At 41.5% G+C, this 23,620-nt stretch overlaps 1 long non-coding RNA gene across 1 annotated transcript; it reads left to right on the top strand.

Annotated features, from left to right (window-relative positions):
• The first annotated feature begins 3,959 nt into the window (after positions 1-3,959).
• Positions 3,960-8,017, top strand: LOC139080909 (uncharacterized). The gene is made up of 2 exons (XR_011535773.1): positions 3,960-6,440; positions 7,651-8,017. It is a non-coding gene; the product is annotated as an uncharacterized lncRNA (long non-coding RNA).
• The last annotated feature ends 15,603 nt before the right edge of the window (positions 8,018-23,620 follow it).

Below are 23,620 nucleotides of genomic sequence, written 5' to 3'. Positions count from 1 at the left end.
CGGCCCAGGCATTCTTTCCGCTTCAGATGGCTGACGGTCTGGAATGATGTGTGGAGTAACAGAAACGACCAAGGAAGCTGTATTTGCAGAGGACCAAGGAAATGGCAATCGCAATCAATGAAGACATATGGCACAAGCTGCCAAGAATCTTTAAGCCATGTACAAACATGCACAAATATTGTGACAGTCTCTAATATATGCTGTAGGTCTTTGTATATTTATAAGAAGCAGGTTTTGCCACAACTCTATTTCAGACCACCGCAGAACTGCTCTCGGACAGGGTCACCCAGCCATCTCATCAGCCACAATGCCCTGAAGCAATCAAGCAGGGCAGTCTCCTTGTCTGGAGAGCCTAAGTACGGATATTTCCCACTAATAAATATCTAATTAGAACTAACGAAATGTTATCCTTGTAAACAATCCTGTAGTAAGACCTATCACACAATGAGTCAACCCAGCGTGCTCATTGTTCCCGTTAGGCAACCAGCATTCAATTTCGGTTATGGAACTTTGCACTTAAAACTTGGCAGGGGATGGTCAGGACCAGAGTCAAATTTTAAACAAAATTTGACGAACTCCAGTTGTGCTATTCCTTGAATACTAGGCTTAGTTGATGAGCTAGATTCTCTCAGCCTACAAGACCTTTCGGTAGGCAATTCAATTCTGAAAAATTGGCTCCAATGTTTAAGAAGATGCTAGCTCCTTACGACAATATTATTAATGAATGTTGATATATTAATATTTGTGGGCAATGTCTGTCCTAACAGATAGATCACTTCTTTAGTGTTTTTAAAATTTCTTTTTTTTATTGTGGTAACATTGGTTTATAACATTATATAAATTTCAGGTGTACATCATTATATTTCAATTTCTGTGTAGATTACATCGTGTTCACCACCCAAAGACTAATTACAATCCATCACCACACACATGTGCCTAATGACCCCTTTTGCCCTCCTCCCTCCCGCCTCCCCATCTGGTAACCACCAATCCAACCTCTGTCTCTATGTGTTTGTCATTGATTTAATCTTCTACTTATGAGTGAGATGATACAGTATTTGAGTTTCTCCCTCTGAATTACTTCGCTCAGCATAATGCCCTCCAGGTCCATCCATGTTGTCACAAATGGCCAGATTTCATTTTTTTATGGCTGAGTAATATTCTATTGTGTAAATATACCACATCTTTATTCATTCGTCCCTTGATGGGCACTTATGTACGTCTTTAGTTTGATTATGCTATACCCTTTCTAAAACCGTATTTGCCATGAAAAATATTGATGTGCGTTGGTGCCGACAATGGTTAGCCCAGTGTCCATGGTGCATTTTGGGGAGCAGGGCTGGTCCTAGGGAATTATGAGCAATTTAGCTAGCACTTGTGTGTAGAGGTCTGAGCATCTGATGGATCATTCCTCTACTCTCTACCTCATCTTTCAGTCTCTGTTGGATCGAGATAAATATTGACAAGTGACATTGAGAAAACCAATAAGCTTTTCTGGTCTTCATTTTCTGCATCATTCTTCCACCTGTGAACCTTGTAGGGCACTATGTGTGTTTCTCTATTACAGTGCCCTGAGCTGCCAGGATTGCTTTTCTCCAAACTACGTGGAAATTCCATCCTTCAAGGTAAAGACTAAGCTTATTTATCTTCTGTGAATAAAGCCTGATGCAGTACTGGCTATATTTCAGCTGCTCAATGAATGTTTATCAAACACATCAATGAATTTCCTAGCAAGCATTGGAGAATGCACCAGTGGGAGAGAGAAGGTGAATGTTTTTGACTTCTAATATAGTAGATTCTGAACCATTCAGAGACTCTGGACTGCCTACATTTCCCCCAGTTTTTGGCTGTGCCAGAGGCAGCATACCTCCCCGTAAATAAGAAAAAGGAAAGGAGAGAACCCAAAACACCAGTAGATTATTTGATTTCCACCCAGTGCAGGTAAGCTGGTTTGCAACTAACAATGCTGAGCCACTGCTTATAAAACCAAGAGTCAGTGACACAGAGACCACTCCAGCAGGGATGGATACTTGATGGGCAGGAAGTAGTTGTATGGAATGTGAAGAAGACCACGAATCCTGCAAAGGACTTTGCAAACACACAAGAGCAAAATTAAATCTCTTGGAAGGGCCATCTTGAATATCAAGGGAAAATAGCAGCAGGCTTTTAGAATTATTCTTTTCAGACACACAGATGTTAAGAGAGCCATCATCCTCATCCTACTCAGAATTCAGAAGCCACTCTAGTTTCTGAGCATAATTTTCATACATTTGATTCTCATGTATTTGTCACTGAAGCCAAGACACGTATGTGGAGCCTCCTGTGATATTCTTCCCCTCTTCATACTTGTACGTCTGACACAAATCTCAAAGTCTTATATCTGTAAGAGAACTGTCAGTTGTTCCCTTCTATATCTTCTCCTCCCTCAGTCTTGCATATGTGAGCACCACCATTGACACAGTTGACCATTGACTCAAAAACCAACATTCATTCCTGATTTGTCTTCTCTCCATCTCCACTAGAACAACATCCAATCCATAGGATAATTCTTCTGCCTCCAAAACATCTTCTGAACCTGTCCGTTTCATTCATCTCCAATAAAGCCACTTGTCAGATCCATCCTCTTCTCTTACCTGCATCCCTGTGATGGTTCCCTGGATGAGCTTCTGCTCCCATGATCGCCCCCATAATCTGTTTTCTGTGTACCAGTCAAAGGATGTTTAAAAACGTAAACGAGACCATTCCACCTTCTTAATTAAAACCTTCCCATGACTTCCCATCACGTTTAGGATAAAGTTCAGACTCTTTCTCATACACTACCTGACCATGCATTCTTGGACCCCTCTATCTCTCCAATCTGTTTTCCCGTCTCTATTCCCTGTACTCCCTCTGCCCTTGTCTGGGTGGAATTAGATCCAGCTCTTCAAGGGGTTGGGTCCTTCTTATGATTCCTGGATCAACCTAAGTGTCACCTTCTCCCACTGCCTAATTGAAAGTTGACCCCCACACCGTTCCATAGATTATCACCCTGAGCTCTCCTTGAATGCAACCTGGCAAGGCATAAATCTCTGGTGAGAATGGGGGCAGCCACAACAATAGTTTTTGTTTCACTACCAAATGAGCTCATCTCATGATGTCTGTAACTACAGCAGTCTTTCTGTCCCCTGTCATTTAAAAGGAAAGCACTCAACACGATCAGAACAGCTACCTCCTGAATCTATACATGAGACAAATGGTCAATAACTTATTGACAATTGATAAATGCCAATTCATTGCCACAGTTAATTAATAGCCCGTGTAAAATTTGCCCATCCAGAGATCTCTTTCCACTGTGTTCAATATGCATTGAAGGATTTAAACAAGTTGACCTGGGGCTTGCCTTTGAGGTCCACATTGGAGCCAAGGAAAAGAGAAACAGCTGTGAAGTGCAGAGGCATAAATTACTCTTGGACATCCTTAAATTGTAGGATTAGTGGAAATTGATGAGGTATGAGTATGAATAATGAAAGATGGTTGTGGTTAAGATAAGCTTTACCATGAATAGGGGAAAAAGTTTCAAACTTTTTTTCAGAACAAATGCATGCATAAATACGGGCCAAGACGCATCAACACGGCCGTAGTGTTTCCACAAATCAAATTTGTAATGCAATCATATACTTTGAGAGAATTTTCTGTGAACCACATATTGAGAAGTCATGGTCCCCTCCAGTCCCTCTGGGCAGAGGTTTTGCACACAGGTTTTCCACTTCAGAAGAAACATTTATATTTTTTTATCAGGAGGAGGAGAAAGAGAAATTCGACAATCACACCACCTAAGTCAAGTGAGAAAAAGAAGCATCTCCCCAAAACTCACGTCCACTCAGAACCTCAGAATGTGCCCTGATTTGGAAACAGGACCTCTGCAGATGTAGTTAGTTAAGATGAGGTCGTACTGGAGTAGAGTGAACCCTAAATCCAATGACTAGTGTCCATAAAAACAGTGGAGAAGGTGTAGGGAAGGCCACGTGACTATGGTGGCAAGGATTAGGGTGATGCATCTACAAACCAAGCAACGTCAAGGATGGCTCCCAGCCACCAGGAGCTGGGCAGAAGCATGGAGCAGATTGTCTCCTAGAGCCTGCAGAAGGAACTAACCCTGCAGACACCTTGATCTTGGACTTCTGGTCTCCAGAGCTGCGAGAGAATACATTTTCGTTCTTTTCATCAACCCAGCGCATGGCATTTTGTTATGACAGCCACAGGAAATGAGTACAGCCAGCTTTGTGGATAAACCATGTTAGGGAGAGAGTGGAAGGTCTGGCATTTTACAACCTTTCAGACACATTTTGTACTAGACACTCCTGAAAGGGGTAGGTGTCGTAAAAATGGTGAGCAGCATCCCCAAATCACAGGTGCTCCAGAGTTCTCATCAGTGTAACAAAATCTGGGATTGCTATCTCTAAATGATGCCTTAAAATTCCTTTGAGCCTTATCATTCGGTTTCCATTGTATAAGCAAAAAGGAAAGCTAAAACTTCTCGATCCAGAGCCTCGCAGTACTGTACTATCACACAAGCTCAAAAGCATTTAAACAAAAGATTCCACCCCTAAAATTTGCTGCCAGCCCTAAGCGATAAATCATCCCTGAACTCAGGCCCATAGGCAGTCATCAGCAAATTAAACTTTATCTTGCATTTGTTCCACGGCCAAATGTTTTTTAGTAGCAATTAGAGTTGAGTTCCTCAAGTGAACGTTGCAGGGAGGGGACTCGGAGAATGCTTTCCAGGCTGAGAGCTGAGGATGCCGTGCATTCAGTTTTTATGTGGTTGAGGTCCGTTGGAGTAGGGCATTCTTGGTGACATGGCCAAGATGGACTTCATTGGCAGAGTCCCCGTTACAGGCGTGCGGTAGGCGATTTCCTTGGGTTTTTTAAGGTCGCCAGGAAGGACTCCCTCATCTGTCTCATCTCCATCATCCTCTCTATTTCTGTTCCTGCACTGTCTCATTCACCATTCCTCAGCCCACTCGAATCTGCATTCTTTCCTATTGGCTCCACCATAATGGTGGCAGTGAGCATGCCCCATCCCTAACTATCTCTAAGGGCAACGGACCTTTCCAACCCTCTTCTTAATGATCCCACAGCAGCAATGGCTGCTTCTTGAAACACACCTACTCCTTGAATTTCATGATTGTGATGGGATCAATTGAACCCCGTGCCTCCCCCAAATTCATATGGTGAAGCCCCAACTCCCAGTACCCTCCTTATGTGACTGTATTGGAGAGATGGGATCTTTAAGGAGGTGATGAAGGTAAAATGAGATCATGAGGGTGGGCCCTGATCCAATAGGACAGGGGTCCTTATGAGAAGAGGAGGTGAGGACCCAGACACGCACAGAGGGACGACCATGTGAGGACACGGGGAGAAGACAGCCATCTACATGCCAAGGAGAGAGGCCTCAGGAGGAACCAGCCCTGCCCACACCTGGATCTCAGATTTACAGCCTCCAGGACTGTGAGACCATAAATGTCTCTTGTTTGGACTACACGGTCAATGTTATTTTGTAATGGCAGCCAAGCAAACTAAAATTGCTATACTCTTCATTCTTTTTCCAATCGCCCCGCTAACTCTTTATCATTTGGCGGAGTCTTCCTGGCTGTTAAATGTTGCACCCGGATTTTAAATCTGTCCCAGAGAAGATTTACACCACTTATGGAAACACTTGTGTGCCCCACATTCAGCTTAAGAGGGAGAACATCTTCAGTCTCCTAGAGGACACCTGTGGGGTGTTCATATACTTCAAGCCTCCATCTTAAGGTCTCTTTGCTTCTAACTCTTTATTCTCTCTCTGCAGGATGCTGTCCGCAATGACAAGTTCAAGTACCACTTATTCATCAATGACTTATATATATTCAAATATATTTTACGGATATAAAATACCTCTGTACATATATACATTTATGCCCGTATTAATATATATCCATATTCATATATATATATATATATATATATATATCAGGTATATATACATCAAACTTTTCCCCTCTACTTTAGACTCCATTTGGAATGACCCTATCATATCTTTGGTTGCATGTCTTCAACCACTGGTTCTCAAACTTTTTGGTCTCAGGAATCCTTCCCATTATTAAAAATTACACAAAGACCCCAAAGAGCTTTTGTTTATGGGCATTGTATCTATCAGTATTTACCATATTACAGATTAAAACTGAGAAATTAAAAACACATTGATGAATTCATTTTAAAGTTATAAAAATCATATATTTTTTCATGAAAAAGAATATTTTTTCAAAATGGAAAAAAGAAAATACTGAGCAGAGTGGCGTTTGACATTTTTACCAACTGAGTTTGCGTATCTGTTTTGGCATCATCTCTGGTCGACATGCTGCTTTGTTTAAAGTGTGTGAAAAATGATTCAGCCTCCTACAGATACATCATTGAAAGAGGTAGGCATATTTTCATAGTCTTTTTAGATTATCCTGGAGATTCTTTGAGACCACACCAAAACTTGACCTCTTGTGGGTTCTTAAAGGGTAGTTGCCATGACCAGTGTGAAATCCTATCAAGCATGTTTTCACACTCGGTCAAATTAAAATCCATTGGTCTCCCTGGCACTTTGAAGCATCTTTTACCAGTGTGTGAGTTGCAGCCATCTTTTGTAAATATCAGTGCCTAAATTTGCAGATATTCCAAGTATTGATACTTTGTTACAAGATATCAAAAAATCGCACTTTCTATTATCACCAGCAATCTCATGCAGAGTCTTTAAGCCCTGGGAATCTGTCAAACTCACAGGAAAAGAGTGAAAAGGGATTTGAGCCATAAAATCCCATTAATACTGATCGGTGAACCAGGTCCTGTCAAGGGTGCTTCCCACCCAAGCCTCCAGTGTCTCAAAGAAGCCATCATCCAGTTGAAAGAGGCATGGGACAAGAAAATAAAGAAATAAAACAGTGTAGTAGGCAGAACTCTAAAACGACCAGCAGATCCCTGGCCCCTATAGTGCACACACCTTCTTCACGTGATTCAGTCAAATTCTAGGCTAGAGGCTGATGTGAAGGACTTTGCTTCTGTAATTATTGTCCCCAGTCAGTTGACTTTAACATAGGGAGAGTATCTGGGTGAGCCTGACCTAATCAGGTGAGACCGTACAAAGAAATGGGACTCTTTTTTGGTGAAAGAGACTCAATGCCAGAGAAATTCACAGCATGAGGGGTATTCCACGTGAGGGGGATTCTCCGTTGATGATTTGAATGTGGGTACCTCTATGAGCTGAGAGCAAACCCCAGCTGACAGCCAGCAAGGAAATGGAGATCTCAGCCCAACCACACATGGGACCGAATTCTTCCCACAACTGCATGAACTTGGAGGAGGTACCCAAACTCAGATGACAAGGCTGCCTTGAATTTGGCCTGGCGAGGACCCAGCCATGCCGTACCCGGTCTTCTGACCTATAGAACTGTGAGCTAATGAACACGTGTTGTTTTAAGCTGCTGTGTTTGTGGCAATTTTTAAGGCAGGCATAGGAAATTGATGCAAACAGTTTTGTAAAGGCTTTTTGTGAAAGAATTTTGAGAATTTTATTGGGAATCGACACTGACTGGAAGCAAATTGATCAGATACCCACAAGTTTTTAAGGGAATCCTATTTTTACAGAAACAAGGAGCCTATGACCATCTTCGTGTTTCCAAAGGTCCATGAGCAGAAGTGGGCACAGAACTCAAACAGCCCCTAGGAGGACAAGAGATGATAAGGTGGACCCTGACGACGCCATGATTTCCATACACCAGATTGCTGGTCTCTCATTCTTTTCCTTTCTGAAAGGGAGGCATGTTTTCAGCGTTTGAATTTTCCAGCTGCCATTATTCATCAGAATAAGGAAAATAGACAGCTCGTCTTTGACTTTACAGACCCCTGGACTATAAGGAACCATGGCCTTGTAGGGATGAGGAAACGAAGGCTTGTGCGCCAAATCTGGCCCTCCACTTGTTTGTATAAATAAAGTTTTATTGACACACAGCCACACCCATTTATTTGTGTTTTATCTATGACTGCTTTTGCACTACAGTGGGATAGTTGAGTCCCTGCAACAGAGAACCTACGACCCATGAAGCTGAAACTATTTACTATCTGGCCCTTTACAGAACAGGTTTACCAACTCCTGGTCTAGACCCAATTCACATATTTTGGTAAAAAAGGTCTCCCCTCAATTAACTCATGTGTTCCTGTGGACATACTCAAATATCTACAGAAAAAGAGCCTCCCTGGAGGACATAAATTGTTGCTGTGCCCAATAATAGAAATAGTAATCACATGCATACTTCAATTCTGTTTATCTACACACCTTCTAGGACTCCAATCAATCAACAACCAACAAAAGAAAATTCAAACTCTGGTCGTCTGGATATTTGTGATAATTGAGTTTCCTCTGGGTGTAAGGAAACATCCAACACTGAATTCTTCTCTATGGCTGGTCCTACTTTTATTAAACTTGGACATTTTTGACAACTTGTTCAGAATCATACTTTCTACTTTGCTTGGAGACAATTGCCATCGTCTTTCCCTAGATCAAAACTATGTGCAATTATCTTCTGATCTGTCCCAGGAAATGGGAGGTGCCCAGGAGGTCCCTTGATCGAATCACACTAACAAGATAAGAGAGCAGATCAATAGCGCGATTAATCGCTGGAGTGCCTCTTCACCCTGAACGCTTCGCTGAGCCGAGTTGGTGAAAACATTCCGACTGAAATGATACAGCCCATTCTGACCGCCCTTTGACGTTGCAAATGAAGTATTGATTATCTATACTCAACCTCAGTTCTGGCTTTGCTTAAAACTTTGTGTTTTGTGGGAAAGGCTGTTTGGTATCAAGTCTTGATTCCGTAAGCCTTAGGGTGGCAACAGCCTGGTTAAACCAGTGGCATGCCTCGTTGAAGCACGATGCTTGGGTTCCTGTGCTATTTTTCGTGGGTGGCTGGAGGACGTTCTAACATGGGGGGCCTCATCTTTTCTTGGATTCTTTGTTCTCCAAGACGAACCCATTTCCTGCAGCTTTTGGTGACTGCTGAAGCCATGTCCTTATTAAAAGTCTTGGCTAATGTGGTAAGCCAAAAAGGTATCTACTTTTTCACTTGCATTCCTTTTATTTCCATCCATTTTTAAAAAGAAGAGTCCTTGTGAGAAACCCCTCAGTCTCAGCCTAGGAAAGAGTTACTCTCCCTCACACAGTCCCGGACTACAAACCTTTGTTCCAGCTACTTTACTTGGTCCCAGCTGTTTTAAAATAGGAACACGTGTGTCCTATTATGTGTTGATTGATGGGCAGAGAATTTCCTTAGTTGTCGGTCATTTTGGGCCTCTCTACCACACCACATTACACAAGCACATGCACCACGTGCTCATGCACACACATGACACAGACTACACACATACATTCAAGCCCCACACAAATGCTTGTGCAAGCACACATGCCACGTGCATACACACATACCATACACACACAAGACACATTCACGTGCACAAGACAGACCACACACACACACCCCCACATACATACTTGTTTGTAAATATCAGGCACATGCACACATCACAAACTCGTGCACACACACACATAACATGCACATATGCATGTGCTTACATACACATGATACTCACACACCAGGACACACACATGCCCATATTCACACATCTGCACACACACCACATATGTGCACATGTGCATGTACTCCTAAACACTCCCAAATGCACTTCTTATAACTGAAGTGTGAAAAGCCGTTTCATAAATTTAAATTTAATTTATACAATTTAATTTATGTGATGTAATTTATATAACGTGTGAATTTAATTTATACAATGTAAGTAAAAAATGCTTGAAGAAACATTTAACCATTTTCCTCCAAAAATTCACTTTTTTTTTTTTCCTTGGGAGACATTAGCAAAAGCTCCTTGAATGTCCTAAACTATGTTGGGTTGGAAGAATTGCAATCACTATGTGGTTTGAATCAATCCCATTTTCTTGTTTATTGTTTCATCTACTGGGTTGGACGGCTCAACATGTCACGTGAAATATAAACTCAAAAAAAACCACAATCAGCCTTTGTTTTTGCTTTTGTGGCTTTAAGGGGAAGCAGGAAGACTAATGAAATAACAGTATCTGTAATAAGGCAGTAAAAAATAAATAAATAAATAAACCATTCACAGAATCTGGCTTTGGTTTAGCTGTCAGGAAAACTCTTTTGATTTTTGTGACAGACTAACTCCAAGACTGGGGTTGCAAACACGTCCCCGTGGCTATATATGTGGAACAATCGCAGGCAACAGATCGAGAAAGATGCAACCCGGAATCCAGGGAGGGCACAAATAATAGAGAAAAGTTTGTTTCTCAAGATTCTCATTTTTCATATCGAAAACTCTCACTTGAAAGTTTCAGAAAAGAATTTGGCACAGGGAAATTCATGCTACGTGTTCTAAAAATGATCCCCACATCCCAGAGGATTAGTACAAAAATATTTATGCCCTGCCCCGACAAAGTCCAGTGGGGTGTTCTTCGTTGCGTGTTTCTCTTGGGCAATTCTTTGGGGTGGTCAGCCCCCAGAATGGCTCCTGAGGATTTTTCTCCTTGTAATATTCACTTGGTAGTACTTTTCCACAATATACCGGAGTCGTTCTGTGTGACTGACATGGCGAAAGTGAAGGTCTTCATTTCCACGATTACGTTATAAAAGACCTTACGATTTCCATCTTGCTCGCTCTTTCTCCTGAACCACTCCCTCTGGGGGAAAGCAGCTACCATGTCTTGAACAACCTTTTGGAGTCATGTCCACATGCCAAGGAACTGAACGAAGTCTCTGCCAACGGCCTAGTGAGCAAGCTTGGGAGTAGGTGGTGCAACCCAGTCGATCTTTCAGAGGAATCTAGCTTCAGCCAGCAGCTTGACTGCAATGTCATGATATCTCATGATATCCTGACCCAGAAGCACCCAGATAAGCCTGTCCAAGATTTCAGAGCCTCAGAAACTGTGTGAGATAGTTGATGTCTGTTCTTTGAAGGTTCTAAACTTTGGGGCAATTTGTTACACAGCAATGGGTGACAAATCCATCCTTCAAGTGGTAACTTAGGAAAGTAACTCCTTCCATGTTGGGACGCCACCATCTGTGGCCTCTATAGCAGCCAGAGGTGGGAGAATAGGAGGATATTAGTGGCATATCTAGCATCTTTAACACTTTGGATGCATCGTTTTATAAATCCCCTTCTTCAATATGACAAAAATGTTTTCAGCAACCATAAAATAAAAATAATAATAATAATGATGGAAGAGGAACATGATGAACAAAGATTTTTAGGTATTAAACTTCGTATGTATAATCATATTAGCAAGAATAATAAAAATAAACATTAACAGTATTAAATGAAGGAAAAGTAATGGATTCATACTTTCTACATCAATGATTTTTTTTGAGGAAAAGGGGAAAAAATGCATGAATTCCTTGCAAAGAAGCCAACTGCACATGGTTCAAAGAATGATTTGCACCTAAACTCTTGATACTTTTCCCTTAAAAATCACTCACTTATTGTTGATTTCTACTCTTTAAACCCAGCAGTATTTAAAAGTTTGAGAAATGGAGGCAAAATTGCACTTGAAGCTTGCTCAAATGATTCCGAACGGGTGTGAAATTCCTCTAGGAATGGATATGTGTAGCTGAATTGTCTGTATTGAGACAGATGGTGATGGTTCTCTCAATTAACTGCTATGTGGGATATACCACTCATTAAAAGACAATTAATACAAACACGGTAACTAGAAGCTCTGAAGTACAATATGCTATTAAAAACACAACAGGAACCACAGCAAATTGTTTTAGAACTCAGATGAACAAAATATTTTTTCCGGGGAGGACTATTTTCTTGTGGATATTGTTAAGAATCTCTGGTACATGGTGATAATTAAAACAAGCCCACTTTGGTTGGCTTTAGTTTATGTCTAAATTCTCTGCAGATGTATATCCTCTTCTTTCTTGTGTGTAGAGTATTGTCCATTCTTGGGATGCCACAGTTTGGGAGAGATTTATTTTTAATGGGACAGGACTTCCGCCTGAATGGTATTGGCCAGAATTAATGAACACTGTCCAGCCTACAGGTGTGTGCCTGTGCGTGGGTGGCTGGGTGGTGTGTAGTCTTCCTATGTTCCCAGGAGGGTAATGCACCACATCTATGAGGATTCCTCAAATTCCTTTTCATCTCTAGCCTCATGTCCCCACAAGATTTCATGTTTTGATCAACAAACTCTCTTCTCAAGTTGTGTACGTTATCTTCTTCCCTTTTATTAAAAAAATCATAGAGGTTCTAAATATCATATTTGGTTGGGATCCAGACTCAACCTTCCACCCAAGTATTATATACCTGTTGTTTACCAGGGTCAGCGAATTTTAATCTCTTATATTTAGGAACTAAAATGTCTTGTCTATTTTCCAAAATTCAGATTCACATTCCTCGATCTATTTCATAATTTAGATGACATTGAATTCTGGCAAAATCTTTCAGGTTAGTCGAGCACGGGAAGTCACCGTTTTGGGAGCACTGTACATATGGAAAACTAAAGAACGATACCGCTTAGATGAATGAGGGCCATCCTATATGTTTTATATCTCTGCCCCTCTTCACATCATTGAGAAACTTCCATCATAGGAAAAGTGCAGACAAACGATTGCTTTGGAAAATTGGAAGTTATAGTTTGAAAACCCACATTACCTTGGACAAGTAAGAAATGGAAACCTAAATCTGGTTTTCAGTAATGTTACTCTTGTGTTTCTTAGCAGACTTTCTGGTGGATGAGAATGAGGGCAGTAGATTCAGGCCAAACGCAAAAAACAAACAATGAATTCCTTATTTATCATTTCTCCATAAAATAACTTTTTTTCCCGGGCTCCTCCAGACAAGCATTTATACAGCAAATGATGTACCATACTAAGTTAAATATTTGGGTTGATGTGTTAGTAAATTTTTGACTAGAAACACAACATCTTAAATCTCACGTTGCTTTATGGGTACAAACTTTTCAGTGGTTTTACAATCTTGAGATCATATTTATTAGATTTCTTCATGAACTGGCATTAGAATGGCTGCTGCAAATATTAATGGAGTGCTAGGAAGCGTTGAAACTCAGCTTCTGTGCGATTTTACACCACAAATTGTTTCTGGATTTCTTCCAGCTCCCTTCTACGTCTTTCCCTAGGCAATGCTTCTATTTATCCACTACACAGCATTACAGCAACAAAAACTAAACTGTATTTGCGTGATACATTTTTAAGCAACAAAGTTTCTGATTTATCCATTTGACGAGCAGCACAATGTTGTAGGATGTTGGGATGAGATTTCCTCTCAGTCTAAGTGAAGAGACCATATTTTCTCTCTATCCAAAGCATACACGTTTTGCAGATGAGCAGACAAATGGAGACGGTATCGTACATGTAGGGAATTACATTTCCGACCTTCACATACAAGTTTTCCTTCTCCTGTCTGCTCCCTCCTCATCCATGCATTGTCCTCTGTTTATTCAATGGTCTCTCATTGGAGAGAATTCTTGAACTCAACTCTATAATACCAAGGAAGGGGGGCATCCATGTATCTCCATTTGTTTTCCACGTCAAATTTATTTTGGACCAATTTACTGGAGAAAGAAGAAGAGAGCACAGCCCTTAAAAGAACTTATTTTTCTCATTAGCAATTCTGGCCACTTCTAAGGGAAAGATTGGGAAGACAGACCAAAACAGTGGTTTTGTATTATTCACAAATCTCCTTTATTCCTGCTAACCTAAAACCAATTTTAATGGATTATTGAGATCAGTTGTTGCCCACTAAATATAAAGGGAGTATTCCTACGGTTGTTGTTACTTCAAGATTACATATTTGGACATTTTTTTTTTTTTTTTGACGAAGATTAGCCCTGAGCTAACATCTGCTGCCAATCCTCCTCTTTTTGCTGAGGAAGACTGGCCCTGAGCTAATATCCATGCCCATCTTCCTCTATACATGGGACACCTGCCACAGTGTGGTTTGCCAAGCGGTGCCGTGTCCACACCCGGGATCTGAACTGGCGAACTCTGGGCTGCTGAAGTGGAATGTGTGATCTTATCCCCTGTGCCACCAGGCTGGCTTCACCCTATGGCTCCTAGTAGAGTTCTCTGAGCATAAATAGCAATTGAAAAATTTAGATATTATGAAGAACGTATATGAGCAGAATATACAAGATGAGATAAAAAAACAGCCCCACACAGTAACTCAAAAGGAATTAACTCTGCAGCATTTAATCTATTTCAAATAGAACACAGCTTTCTAGCTACGATCTTCCATTTTCCAGTTTAATGAAAACAATGCTTCAATGCAGTAAATTTGTGGTATATAATTGCTGGTAAGATTAACAGGGCTTTTACTGTAAAGATCCTGAATGGTGGGGCCACTTATTTATTTATCTATTTTTATTATCCCTTGAAAGCTTTTGTGTATCCCTATTGTAGGACAATTAATGGCTGTCAGAAACACTTTTTAGGCAATGTAAAGTAGGGAGAAAGCGGTTAATAGTCACAAAACTCATTTTTTCTTTGATGGGACATTTATTGTTCTCCCTTACTCATGGGAAAATGACTTCCAGAATCTGCTAAAGAGAAGGATAGAAAGCAGAGAGAATAATTTGCCACTGCCCTTTGGCTCGAAATGAAAAGCCAGCCTCCAGTTGCTGAGCCAAGAGTATTCTGATCTTAAAAGTCTATAGGTTTCCAGCTTAGCATTCACATGAGAACGAGGTGTGATGGCCCCGTTTTCCTTTTCTTGAGATGTAGGCACTCTGAAACAGGCTCTCTCGACAGAATATGTGTTTCCAGATGCCCACGGCTCAGAAATCTTTGCTAAAGAAAAACACCAGAACCTCCGCCATCCCTGTTGTGGACTGGTTGAACTTCCAAGAGTTGAAGACTGGTAAGAAGTTTGGGAGGTGGAAGCAGACAAGCGCTGTGAACAGTAGCATGATTGGAAGACATGAATCTCAAACGAAGTGTTTTATTTAAAGGCAGAAAAGTAACATCGACAAAGCACAGTGCCGGCGAATAGCAATGACAACCACATCCCCAAACTCGTGATTAATGGAGAGGGTGTGGATGAGCAGCCATTGTGCAAAAAGATGGTGCCCTAGAGGAAGGCAGGAAACCAATTTTGCTTTCGATGAGAAGTTGAAGAAGAAAATAACACTATAATGGACTAGGAAGTGCACAGTGGAAAGGATGCTGTAGAGTGGGTGGAAAAGAATGAGTGACAAGATGCAAGAAGACAGCCCCATAGCAGGCCTGGAAGGTGGGACTTCCATTGAGATGAGAGTGATAGATGCTCTGGAGTGCAGCCTTAGGGAACAGCTGAGTGTGGATGGGATCCCCGAGTCACAGCGGGAGGGACTGATGCCAACTCAGAATTTTGAATATTTACTGCACAGACTCAACTCTTGGCCCTTCCAACTGTGAGAGTTCCCTCATGTTGCTGACCTCATGGGAGACAGATATTGGGGACCCCCAATTTTCAGATGAAGAAACTGAGGCTAATCAAGTTTCTATAACTTTGCCAAGATGACACAGCTGTGAAACAGCGGAGTTGGAATGGGGTGGTCCTCAGTAGATGTCCAGCTATGAAAATGCATCGCGATGACCACATTTTATTTAGTCAGTCCCATTTAAGCTCTCTCCTTTCTTTTAAGACGTGGCACCACTCATTTTAAGCAACATAAGTGCCTCCTTCATGACTCCTTGTGTGTGCTTAATGCCAACACCTAATTGGTCTCCTACCCTTCTCCAGTCAACACCATTCTCATATCCATCTCCTGCTTTCCTGGCCATTCCATCTTATAATTCTCACTAAAACTCTCATAGTCAAGGTCAAGTCTTCATATTTTATTGCCTGAGTCAGGGCAAAGGCTTTTTAACTGCCTCCCAGTCCATGCTGTCCATTCCGGGGCATCAGCCTCCAAACCCCTATCTTGACCCACAGCTCTTCATGAAAACTCTGATCTCTCCTTTTGACATGGAAACTCTGATCTCTCCTTTGGACACAGCCTCATTCTCCCATCCCATTCTCGCTAGGTTACAGACATTCTCAACACTGACAGCTCCCCAGAAAGACCTGCCGTGCTCGCTCGCCTTCTCCCTGCTCTGCGTGGAGTACTCTTCTGTCTTCTGCCTTATTTTCTGTCCTTATGCATCAAGAGCAAGATGTTTTGTGGGATTCTCCCTTCAGACACAACAGTGCAAAACTCAGGCTCAAAGGTGCTCCATGACCTGCCATGATGGTTCAAACACTTGGCCTCCATGGGGGCCAGCCACCTCCTGCAGGTGATGGGGTCACCATCCCAGAATTGGGATCTTGAGGGCACCTGGCAGGGGGTGAATAGATTTCTTCTAAAAACTAAATTCCTCAATTTTCCCAGCTTGAGCTGTATCTCCTAATCTCCCTGTGTGTTTCACACCTTGTCTCACACCTCACATTGTCCTCGCCTTGTCTTACATCTCTTGATCGTCTGCACACTGTGTTTTGGCACTCTGTTAAGTGTCACTTAAAGCACAACTTGTTGGAAATGTGGAATCTCAGACCCCAGCTAGGAACTTGTGAATCAGAATCTGCGTTTTCACAGGATCCCCAGGTGACTGTGTGCATGCCTAAGCACCATCTCAAATAACACTATTTTACTTTTATGGTGGAAGAATACTTAATATGAGAATCTACTCCCTCAACAAATTTTAAGTGTACAGTCGTTATCGTTGACTCTAGGCACAACGTTGTACAACAGATAGCCAGAGCATATTCATCCTGCTTGACTGAAGCTTTATAGCTGTTGAACAGTTACTCCCCATTTCCCCCTCTTCCAGCCCCAAGAAAACACCATTATACTCTGCTTCTGTGAGTTAACTGCTTTAGAGACCTCATATCAGTGGAATCATGCAGTATTTATCATTCTGTGACTGACATTTCACTGAGCATAATGTCTTCAAAACTCATCCATGTTGTTGCCTATGGCAGGATGTCCTTTTTTAAGGCTGAATAATATTCTGTTGTATATACATACCACATTTTCTTTTGTTCCTTCTGCTTTATTGACATCTGATTGACCTATAAGATTGTTTAAGTTTGAAGTGTACAGTGTGATGATATGACACATGTATATATTGCACCATAATTGCCACAATTAGGTTAGTTAACACCTCCATAACCTCACATGATTCTAATTTTTTTTTGTGGTGAGAATATTTCAGATCCAATGTCTCAACAACTTCTAAGTATAGAATACTGTACTGTTAACTATAGTCACCATGAGATCCCCAGAACTTATTCATCTTATAACTGGAAGTTTCTACCCCTTGACCAATTATGTCCTCATTTTACCCACAACTCAGCCCCTGACCACCACCATTCCCCACGTTGTCTTGATCCATTCATCTGTTGATGGGCACTTAGGTTGTTTCCACAGCTTGGCCACTGTGAATAATGGTGCAATACATGTGGGAGTACAGATGTCTCTTCAAGATCCTGATTTCAGTTTTTTTAGATATATCCCCAGAATCCAGACTGTTGGATCTGTGGCTTAAATGAAATGTTGTTTCTAACTAACCACATATCCAGCCTCAAAGCTCAACAAAGACTCAGTGAAATATTTGTAGGGTGGGGAGCTTGGGTTAGATTTTCTTTAAAGATCCATTTCAATTCTATGACCTCATCATGTTTTCTTCCTATTGTCTCCTCTACTGGTTTTCTCTCCATCTTCCTTTTCCTTTAATTTGTTTTAGCTTTTCGTGATATCTGTCCATGAATTCCATCCGGAATCTCACTTTTTCTATTTTACCAATGGCCATGCCTTATCGTTCTACTTTACTAATTGCTCTTTATCCCCTTTTGCTAAATGAAAGGCTCCCTTTCCTCAGTCTTCCTGTCTATTTCCGGTCTAAATCGATTTGCCTACTCTGGACTTTATTTTGGTTTTAGATTTTCCCAGTTCTCTGTGATGTGAGCATATTCCTTTGACAGTAACTTAAAATAATTAAAATGACTTCTAATAGAAGAAAATATGTGTAAAGGAAAAGTCTAAATCACAGAGTCCAGAAGAGACGAGCTGTGCTTTGGACATCGTGATTCTGAAAAAGGAACCGGGTCTATAATCGGTCTGCATTCCTTTAGACTTTAGGTTCTTTTCCTGCAGGTTTTTATTCTTAAACATTTCTGAGTATTCTGACAATTTTGCCTTTAAATCAAAAGAGGCTGACCCTTCTAGAACTTTGATATTTTTCAGGTCCATGTCTAATGCTTTTTATGACAGCTACTGAACATATTTGCTTGGACCACAAGATCAACAGTCCTTTGAACAACTGTATAAACAACATCAGAGTTAAGAAGATACAGACCTACCTGCTCTACTGCCTTTGTTAGGAGAATGAATATCGGCTGAACTACTTGTGGTCACTTCAGCTGGGATCTAAAGACTAATGTGAGACCCCATTGACAAGAGTGTGCTCATATATAATATAATATAATATATAATATGATGGCAAATCTTGGTCATTGATTAAGACCAATCCTGTTGATGCATAATGCATGTCTAAAGATTATAGGAATTTGGGTAGTCCAAGAATAAGAGAAGTCATCAAATAATTCCAATATCAGCTTAAATTGCAATATCAGCTGATCTGAATTATTCGTACATTAGCAAATGTTTCTCTGATAAATATTAAAATATTACAAACATATATAGAGAGTCTTCCCTATACAATTTTTGCAACACTTTTTGTATTTATAAAGACTTAAATATTATTAGTTTAAAAATGTTTAAAGGGGGAGAAAAATAAGAAGACAAAGAAATTGTACCCATTACAAGTTTCTCTCATGTTCTGCTCTTAAGGGACAGAATCCAAGCTCTGTGTCGCTAGAGTTGGAAGGCCCTTTGGAGATTATCTGATTTGGACGAGGAAATTAAGAACCAGAGAGTTTTCTTTTTAATTTTAAGATCACGTAATTGATAGAAAAATTATTTCTTCCTTAGTTTTTAGGTTTGAGGGACAAGTCTGTCATTGCCTAGTGACAGAAGAAAACTGGCAAAATGTTCATGCAATTTAGATGCTGAGAACTTGAGTAAAGTTTTTATTTTAGGTATTGATTTCTACTTTTTAAATAGTGGAGTTCAGAATTTATGACAAGTTGGGGTGGGTGATGACAGAGCAGATCCCATGATAGGTGTCAGGCAGGTGGCAAGGAGACCATGGAGAACGCAGAATTGTCAGCAAAAAGATTGGGTGAAAAATGAGGTTTTCCAGAAGCTATGGGTATCCCCACCCATTCAGGGGTGTTAATCCTGAAACGCACCCCCAAAGAAGTTAAGAAGTGGCTGAGTCTGAGCCATAAAGGCCAAGTGGAAATGAAAACTCTACTAGATGAGAAGATGTCCAACCCTGGGGAAAACCACAGGGCTATACTAAGTCATAATGAAGAATATCTTGCATTATTTACCTCTCATTGCTAAAACTTTAAGCTAACCTGCCATTTGTGACAAATGTGTCATGATATAATTTCCCACTGCTGGATAACATTCTCCAGTTGCCACTGAGTTAATGATTCTCAAATTGCCTTTGTTTATCTGCTGCGAAGTTCCTCAAACACTGCAATTCTGTGAGTAAACATGGTTAACCCAGCTCTAGGAAAAAAGCCATGGTCATCGAGTCTGAGTTTGCACAAGTGCTTCATAAACATCCTGTTGAAAGGAGAACCATTTGGCTCAGAATATGTGGAGTCCACCCTGCAAGTGGAGAATTTCCTCTGCGATGTGACATATGTATCATTTTCCCTGGAAGAGGGAAGATTCCGAAAATATTGGAAATCCTGCAAATTGGTTTTCAAAAAGAACTTCCATTCTACCAGGACGAGGAGACAGATTCATAGCAGATGAAAACTAAACAAAACTTTACACATGTTCACAGAGACCCTCGTTTTCTGGAACCAATGCATTGGACGCGCTAACTATAGCAGAATTAAAGTGGGTAATTGTAAAGGCTGTTAGTCATTCCAGAGCTGACAAACCAGACAGGAATTCGACGCATCTTCTTCTTCCACGTGTTGAAGACTCTATATCAAAACACTTGCGTTGTCTGTTTTTGCAATGCAAAAGCACGCTCCTCGTAAATCAGCAATCTGTTCCTCCTATCTTTTTCTCTCATGTGCAAGGAAGATAGTCCCCAAGAGAACCTTATAAAATCTCCAGTGTGTACCTGGATTGTGGCTCACTTCACATTGACTTGTGATTTATAGTCTAATCAGCTATGTTCTCGACTCCATGAAGATCGAGAAGTGTTTAAAAGCAACGTCCCTGCTTTGTACTACGAGCTAATTCATATTGACATCCGTTCAGACATCATTTCATGTCCCGTTAATCCTCTCACCTTGGGAACTTACAACACATGGACACAACAAACTCGAAAGGTCCAGGAGATGGGTGGACATCTGCTCGCAGCATCATGTCCCTACTCTGCCTCTTGAATTCTTCTGTGTTTGTCTGAATCACCTTCCAGAGAGTTGACTGGAAAGCCAGGATTTGTAGGGAAAATTTTTTCTAGTGTGCTTTTGCGTATTGAGAAGGAAGTAGACTGGAGTGATGGGTATTTTTTTTGTTTAATTTTTTCAACTTTAAAAATTTTAAAACATTAAACTTTTGGATTTGAGATAATTTCAGAGTCACACGTAGTTGTAACAAATGATACGGAGAGATCTTACATAGCCCTTACTTGCTCCCTCCAATGGCAACATCTTGAAAAACTATAACAAAACATCACAACCAGCAGATGACTTTGATACCATCAAGATACAGAACAGAACGTTTCCACCACCACAAGGATGCACAGTGTTGCTCTTTCATAGCTACACCAACTCCCCTTCCACTGCAGCACCATTTTAAGACCTGGCAACCACCACCAAACTGTTCTCTACTTCTATAATTTTGTCATTTTCTGCATAACTGGGATCATTCAGTATGTAAACTTTGGGGACTGGCTTTCTTCACTGAGCACCGTTCCCTGGAGATTTCTCCAAATTGCTGAATGCATCAATCATTCATTCCGTTTTGCTGGAGGGGGCGAAAGCAAACCAAAATTATTCTTCAGTAGACACACAACATCACCAGGGGTTTCATGTTAGGTCACACCCTTCCAAGGTATACACTGGGTGGGAAGAAGGCCTTTGTGGACCGTACAATGTCTTCAGGTAAGGGCTCCAGGCTTGCTGGAGAGGAGGGCGTGGGGGTCCCACACAGTCACATGAATGCCAATCTGCTTGGAGAGCTGGATCTGCTGTAGCTGCTGGTGCAGAGCTGGGACCTGCCTGAGGGCCCGTGGAAGCTGTGGCCACTGGGCTAAGGAGCTGCCACCGAGACTGCATGCACTAATTCTTAGTAAAGTCACATCCATGCTGGAGCGTCCCTTTGCTTCAATAGGTCAGGTATGGAGTGTGCACATCAGGGTGGGTCCTGCCTTCATGTGTATACTGACTCCACTTCCAGCTTCCCCCATATCCCCTGAGCTGTCCCAGTTCTCAGTGCTTGGCCATGCGGCTGAGTGCTCAGCCCAGCTGCAGAGAAGTCCTTTGATGGTGCCAGCCCCCTCACTGCCATTCCCGATGAGGACAGGACGATTTTAATGCCCTTTTTCTTATAAGACCTCAGAGATGGGCATGAATTTGGCACAAGATTTCTCAGAGATGTATTGTCTCCTGTGGAAGACATTTGACATGTGCTTCACATTCTGTCACTTCAGGGCCACTTCATTAGAGTCCATCCTTCTTGGGGATGGTGGTGTTATTCATGGCAGGGCTGGCCCTCTGGGGAACCAGAGGGACAGACCCAGCAAAGCTCACTGGGGTGGCGGCTGCAAATTCGGGGGCGGATCCAGGGCCGCTGCTCACCCCATCTTCCTCCAAACTGACAGACGGGGCTGCATCTCTGTGCCTCAGCCCGGGCAGGTGCTGACGGAGCGGTGATGAGGATTTTTAGGCTGCTTAATTTTAAAATGGCTTATGATGAGGATTTTCAGGCTGGTTAGTTTTAAAACTACAGATGAGATTCAGGCTCCAAGGAGTGGAATTTGTTTGCCCCTTTGTTGGGAAACATTTACATTTCTAAGGGAAACCTCTATCTGTGAAGATGCCTCCCTCTCTGTGCCAGGAAGAAGGGGGATGGCCTTATCTCTAGAAGCGCTTAATCAATGCCAGAGTCAAGAACTTAAGTTGGTTACTGTCTGGCAACCTCATGTAACTGACCCCCCCCCCCCCCAAATCCTCCTTTGTCTTTAGCTGAGGATAAAATTCAAGCGGTGACTTCTGCCATTTACTCAGTCCGGTTTGATTCTTATCTAAAAGTTGTGGGACTGCCAAATGGCCAGACCATACGGGCACTGATACCATTTTAACTTTTTTACATATTCTTTGTCTTGTAAAGAGATAACTCACATACCTATGCCTTAAATTTAGCCTTACTCTCCACCCAACTTTGCAGCAGCAGCAGAGGCAGCAGAAGCGGCAGCAGCAACATGCCGGCAGCAGCTCTGCCTGCCCATGGGTCCTGTCCCCACGCAGCAGCCTGACTGCCCATGGGTCCTGTCCCCATGCTATTCTATTCTCTAAATAAAAGAGCACTACTGCCAGATCTTAAGAGTCTAAGAGATCTTTCTTTGGACTCCTCGGCTCACCGACCCCGCATCAGCGGGAATGTTTACCCTCTCTGCCACAAAGCTCTGGGGTTGGGGAATTTCTAGAGAAAATTTTAAGTTTGCCTTTTTGAAATAATTGAGCTTTGTGCTGTTATTGATTTCATCTCTTGCAGCCTTGCTGAACCCTCCTCCACACGATGGAATCCTTCACAATGAGGTTTAACCCACAGCCTCAGCAAAAAGCAGATTTGTGCCAGAAAACCTCAGCAGAGAGGACATGAAATCTGAATAAGCATGTAAGACTCCTATTTTTAAAGGGTTTAAAAGATTAAAAAATGTTAAGATCATGACGAGGATAGAGGCAAGGTCTGTTGAAAAAAAGAAGGCTTTTGAAAGAATAAAGTGTATTTGTAAATATACATATGCATATGTATATACACACATCTATGTGTGTATGTATTTGTATATATATGTGGATACACACATGCATACACAATACGTATTTTGCAAATAAGTATATATGTATATCATACATATATGTGTATATGCAGCCAGCCCCTATGGTCTACTAGTTAAGACTTGGTGTTCTCACCACCACAGCCTGAGTTCCTTTCCCAGTCAGGGAACCACAACATCCATCTGTCAATTGTCACACCGTGGTGGCTGCATGTGGCTGTGATGCTGAAAGCTATGCCACCAGTATTTCAAAAACCAGCAGGGTCACCCATGGTGGAGAGGTTTCAGTAGAGCTTCCAGACTAAGACAAACTAGGAAGAAGGACCTAGCCACCCACTTCTGAAAACACTGGCCATGAAAACCCTATGAATAGCAGTTGTGCATTGTGTATATATATGCGTATATATATATGTTTACATTTATGTCTATGTATGCATGTATTTATACATACATATATATAT

This window comes from Equus przewalskii, chromosome X, assembly GCF_037783145.1.
Source record: "Equus przewalskii isolate Varuska chromosome X, EquPr2, whole genome shotgun sequence".
Taxonomy (NCBI): Eukaryota; Metazoa; Chordata; class Mammalia; order Perissodactyla; family Equidae; genus Equus; species Equus przewalskii.
This window is presented reverse-complemented; position numbering and strand designations above follow the sequence as displayed.